Below are 6,317 nucleotides of genomic sequence, written 5' to 3'. Positions count from 1 at the left end.
ACACACACACACACACACACACACACACACAAAGAGAGACAGACACAGAGAGAAACAGAGACAGAGAGAGACAGAGACAGAGGCAGAGAGCTATAGAGAGACAATGGAGCACCCTGGCCCTTTGTTCTCCTTTTCAAAAATGCAAAACCCCAAAGCTTGGGTCTTGCCTCATCTAAATGTGGCTTTGCAAAGAAATATGTCCTTATTGCGGCAGTAAAATATTTGCTAAATTCTCCTAATGAGGGGGATTTGCAGACTATGATTTCTGAGCAGCTACATTGCCAGAGAAGGTTTGACAAAAAATATGCAACAGTAAAGCAGGACAGAACATGCAGAATTGGGTCATAAAACTCATGTCCCCTGTGTGTTGTGAGGCAAGACGCCAACAGCCCTGTGCCCTCAGCCACCTGTGTACAATTGTAGCTGATCATCTGGGACTCACTGGAGGCTGATTAGATTGTTTCTGTCCTGAGGCCATTTTATTATAATGTTCGGTTGTGAATTTCATTAAGTTTTACAGTCCTCTATACATGTGTTTATAACAAGAGCTGTCTCCCTTGTGGGATGACATTTGTTTTTATAAAACAAAATGAAATCAAAACCCAAGCTTACAAAGGAAAAATTAAGTGTTGAAAAAAAACATAGGCACAAAACAAATATCTGGCAAAGAAAAACATTAGGAAATGTGAATTGTTATCCACCCTAGGTTTGGAAGGAAATTTTAGGCATTACTCAACATTTGATGTAAGATACGTATGGATGTATGTTCAATAAATGGTGGAACTAATGGCTGTTTCATTCCACCCAGTACTGAGATACACCTACGAGCAGGGTGTGAACTTCACCTCTGTAACAGAAACAAGGGTTTTGTTTTGTTTTGTTTTGTTTTGTTTTTATCTCCATTGTTGAAATGGTGACAGAACCAAGCTACAGTCTATGGAAAGTGTTAAGGGGGAGGTAAGAGTCACTCCATCTGTTTTTCCAGAATGCTTTAGACCCGAGGAGCCAAATAAATGTACCTTATATGGTCACCTTTCTGTCTAAAGTTGCACAACTGTAAGGCTTAGAATCTTTGAACAACCTCATAGGCGTGTGGCATTTTATATCTTGGAATTCATTAGTCCAGAAGTTGGCAAAGTAATGACACATTTCATCTTCATGAACCACACAAATCTCTGTGGCTCAAGTCTGTATCCGAGGCCAACAACAGATAGAAAATAAGTAGATAGATAAATGGGGCTAAGTATCAATAATGCTTTAACTGAAACTTGAATTTCATGAGTCACCAAAAACCCCCAATCTTTCTTTGTTTTTTGTTTGTTTGTTTCTTTCTTTCTAAGCAAGGGTAAACACCATCTCTTGCTCAGAGGTAGTACAATAGCAGGTACTCTGTGTTCTCTCTCATGCGTAGATGAATTTTGGGTTATGTGTGCTTAAATTAGAATGAGTAGCCACAGAGACCAGGAAGCTTATAAAAGGCCATAGTGTAGGGGCTGCTTTCTATGAGCACGTAACACAGGTGGTGTAAAGAGAGAATTGGGACTAATGAAGCAAAAAGAATAAGTAGGGTGGGAAATGGGGAACACAAGAGTCAAGGAGGTCATGTGGGCAAGAATGACTAACACTAAATGCCTTTGAAAAAGTCATGTGATAAGCTACCATGGTATAGGATTCATAAACTATAGACATATAGAAAATAAGTTTTATTTAGTTATACAATGGAGAGGCGAGACAATAACCCTCTTTTTAATTTTTTTATTAGATATTTTCTTTATTTACATTTCAAATGCTATCCCGAAAGTCCCCTATACCCTCCCCCCGCCCCAGCTCCCCTACCCACCCACTCCCACTTCTTGGCCCTGGCATCCCCTGTAGCCCTCTTAAACACCATGGGCTAAAATAAAAGATCTAGTGCCAGGGATGGGATATCTCTTTTGCAGCTGTTGGTCAGTGCAGTCACTTGAACCCCAAACATCTCAGATCATTGTCATTGTTCCTGGTGTCATCTAGAACTTGATAGCAAGATCTTATTACTGAAAACACTACATACTGTACTTATGGGACATGATACACCAAGTTGGTACTGATCTGGAAGGTTTATCCCTATTGGCTACCTTTCACCATTCTAGAAGGACAAAAGTAATTATCACTCTGCATATTGATTGGTTGTGGTTTTCTGTAATGGTCTCTGATAGTTGCAGTGAGAAGAGTTTTTGATGAGGGTTGAAGACTTTGCTTATCTATAAGTATAAAGACAAATGTTCACAAATTGTTAGAGATTGGAAATTAGTCTTTGTAGATTCTTCTCCAGTAGCCATGACTGGGGAGCCCAATTACAATATCAATACACACACATATACATACACACATACATACATACATACATACATACACACACACACACACACACACACACGTATACATTTCTATACCTAATACTTAGAGAGCATTGTAGAAAAGGAACAGAGAGATTGTAAGAGCCAGAGGATCCTGGACTTTGCTGTATAACATCAGAAGCCATAAAATCCAAACAACATGACCACCCAACATGAGCTGAACAAGGAGAAGATCAATGAATATGCCAAACACGACAAGAAGAAAGCCCATGAGGCCACAACTGTTTACAAAGAACTATCAGTGATTGAATAAAGCTGGGAGTAGGAGAGGTGGCCTTCCTTGGGGAATGTTGGAGACTGGTTCTTTATTTCAATCAGGAATCTGCATGTCCAGATGCTGAAGGTTCTTGTCCTCAGTTGGTTTTGAATTGATCAAAAGGGATGCCAAGGGCCAATGGCTGGGCACAGGGCAGGACACTTCAAGTTGTGCAGGTAGGATGCAGAGTTTTGCCAGGACTGGGGAAGAAGAATGGGAGGCAGTAATGGTAGGAGATAAAGCAAACCTGCCATGTGGGATTTCGGGTAAGTGGCCACTGGCCACTTCCCTGAATAGGCCTGGAGTAGGAGGGGACAGTTTAGGAGTGCCCAGCCTTTGAGGTAGCCAAGGCATTTAAATATAAGCTTGTGTGTTTGTGTGTGTGTGTGTGTGTGTGTGTGTGTGTGTGTGTTTCATTTGCAAATCCAAGATAGTTCCTGGGTGGGTACGTGCCTGTGATCTGCCAGAGCCAAAGTGATGTAACAAAAACTCACTGCTACAGGAAAGAGCACACTAATTTGTTGTCTAGTGCCAAAAGTGAGTTCTGCAAACATATATACAAATAAAATTAAATGGACTCAACAGGCCATATTTATGAATATATATAGTCATATATGTAGTATATATACATATATATATATATATATATGCATGCAATAACAGTTGATGAAAATAAGAGATTATGAATTTGAAAGAGAGCAGGGAGGATATATGGCTTCCTTTTGGGGGAAGGAAAGAGATGAGAGAAATGTTGTAATTGAATTATAATCTTAAAAATAAACAGATAAAAAAGGTCATTATCAATCATACCCAGAATGTTTGATTTTTAAAAGTTGCTACGTCAGTTGCTGACTTGGATTTGATAAAAAATTATTAAATTAATTTTGACTTAGGATTAGGGCAAGACTTCCCAGCACTTGCTGAAGTTATCCTAACTCTATATCTGCCATTCTGTACTACATAATAATATGAAATGCCATGTTTGATATTGGCGATTAAAAAATCAAAATATCAGTCAACTGAAAAACATTGAGGATGCTATGCCTGCCATGTCAAGTAATTAGACAAGATTTGTTTATAGAAAAATAAACAAAAACATTCAGTTCATGAGTATACAGTTTACCATTTAATAAATGGTAAAATGACATATATGCCAATTTTAAAAAATAAATTTATAACTTATTAGCAGCATATGTCCAATATCTATTAATATTTTATATACTCATATGAAATGTTCTTGGGAGAAAACAAATGTAAAGAGAAATAGATTTAAGAAGCCCTTAGTGCCCTTTATTTGTTTCAGTTGAGCTACTTATCAAATAGACTAGGGCAGAATATTCAAGAGGCTGCAAAGCAATGGCAATTTCTGTGCTCACATCTAGGCTGTTTGATATGATGTTATAATTTCATGAAGATTAGTAAATTAATTTATATTTTTAGCAGGGTTGTTCATAGAATAGCATGACCAAGTGACCCAGCAGTCCTACTTCTGGGCATCTATTGAATAAAATGAGGTCAGTAGGTCAATGAGAAATCCGCCCTCCTGTGTATTTTACAGCAGAATCTACAATAGCAAATTTAATTCAGTGTCTATAAACAAAGTAATAGGTAGAGAAAATGCAGTACAAATAACTGATGGGACAATAGTCAACCTTTAAAAATAAAAGTCTTCCCACTGGTGACAGTATAAAGAGACCTAAGAGACATAATGCTATCCAAAGAGCAGAGGGCAGAGTGGAAGTTACCAGCAGTGCAGGGGGAAGAACATACGTGAATAAAAATTCAGTTACATGGGACTCATAAGATGAATTCCATTGTACACCATGGAGCCTATAGTCAGCGACCTTGTAAAGAATGCTTATATATTGCTCATTTAGTAGATCTTGGGTGTTCTCACCTTCAAATGTGATAAGAATGCAAATAAAATATTACTAGTTTATTTACACATTTCATAACATGCACATACATCAAGCTGCAAAACTCAAGCAGGAAGTAGCTTCACAGAAATGCTAAGCACACACATAAGTGATTTTCTAGGAGTTTAGAGAGGGCCTGATGCTACATCAAGTTTGGAAAATGACCACCAAGATGTCTCTTTATCTTACTGTTTTGAAATAATGTTAGAACCATAAGGATGTAAAAAATTACAAGAGTAACTGTTTATCCTCACATAGTGTTAACTCATGTAATGGTAGTATAATGTTCATACAGATTACAGACTAAAAATGCCAAGCTGCCGACCACAAGTATATACAACTCTCACTTGTCAACTAAACAATAAATAAACATCACTGGGCAGTTACTGATCGTGGACCTCTGATTCACTATTTGTAAGGATAGATTTCTCCATGGCTATGTGATCCAAGCCACACTTTACACAAATTTAAAGTTTGGAAATATAACCGTATCTTTAAATCAAGATAGGACTTTCTATAATTTTTCTTTTTAAATTTGTTTTATATGATTTTAATTAAATACAATTAGATCATTTTCTCCTTCTTCTCTCTAGTCCCTTCTAAATCCCCTCCTGCCAACTCCTTCCATGTCCCCCACTGTCACTCTAACATTGATACTCTTCTTCTTTTTTTTAAATAGATTATTATTACATATATGTACTTATGTATGGCGTGTCTACATATGTATATGCAAGCATATGTTTATAAGTACAAACTTCTGTCTCAGTTTTTGTCCTTTGGGTTTCAGGGGGAGCTCTCCGTTTTTGATAGACAACTAGGAGGTTCATCTGTGACAGAGGCTAATTCTCCCTCTCTCTGTGGTCGTTAGTTGCCCATAGTTCTTTGTCTAGGAGTAGGCCCCATAAGATTTTCACTCTTCTGTATTAGCATGCCTATAGATATTGCATTGTTTGGGTCTTATTTATGAGATTTTTTTTCATAGCAGACATTCAGGTATTCTAGCTCTTACAGTCTCTTCCCCACCTCTCCTCTAATGCATTTTTTTATTCCTTAACCCACAACAAGGAAGGCCTATTTACCTCTCCTTCATACACTCTGGTCTTGACTTTGGCTGGGTAGCTCAATATGGTCCATTAAGGCAGGGAGGCCCATAGAGAAAGAGGCCACAAGCCAGTTACTTGTAAGAGCTCCAGGAGTGGCTGACCCCTCTATGGAAAGAATGTGCCCCTGAAAGCCACTGCCCCTTGAGCTTGGCCCCAGCCTGAGGAACCATGGAGCATGCTTGACTTTGGACCTGATGCAGGACCACCCATACTGACCACGAGAAACAAAACTGAGCCTGCCAAGCCACTCTGGTAAGCAAGAAATAAAAGTGTAGCAGATGACATTAAAATCTCAGGTGGTGTTTGCACCATAATATCAATTTCTCAAAAGGGTGGCTTTGAAGGATGAAATGGTGATATTTTGGCACTCTCATGGTGTGCCCTGACCACCTTTTGCCTCACTTTCAACGTGTATCTTACATCAGCCTTCACTTTACTTGGAGTAATGCTTGCTATAGTTATTTTTCTTTTATTCTTTGTTTGTTTTTATTCCCAACAAAGCTTGGAGCATTTTGACAGGGAAATCTCATTGAGCTGACTTGAAAACAAACTTTTAGAGGGAAAAGATCATGTTCCCTCTAAGTGAAAAGGACAGTGTTGCAAAGACAGGAGGAAAGGAAATGTAAGGAATTAAAACATGATTCAA

Source organism: Mus pahari, chromosome 2 (assembly GCF_900095145.1).
Source record: "Mus pahari chromosome 2, PAHARI_EIJ_v1.1, whole genome shotgun sequence".
Lineage (NCBI taxonomy): Eukaryota > Metazoa > Chordata > Mammalia > Rodentia > Muridae > Mus > Mus pahari.
This window is presented reverse-complemented; position numbering follows the sequence as displayed.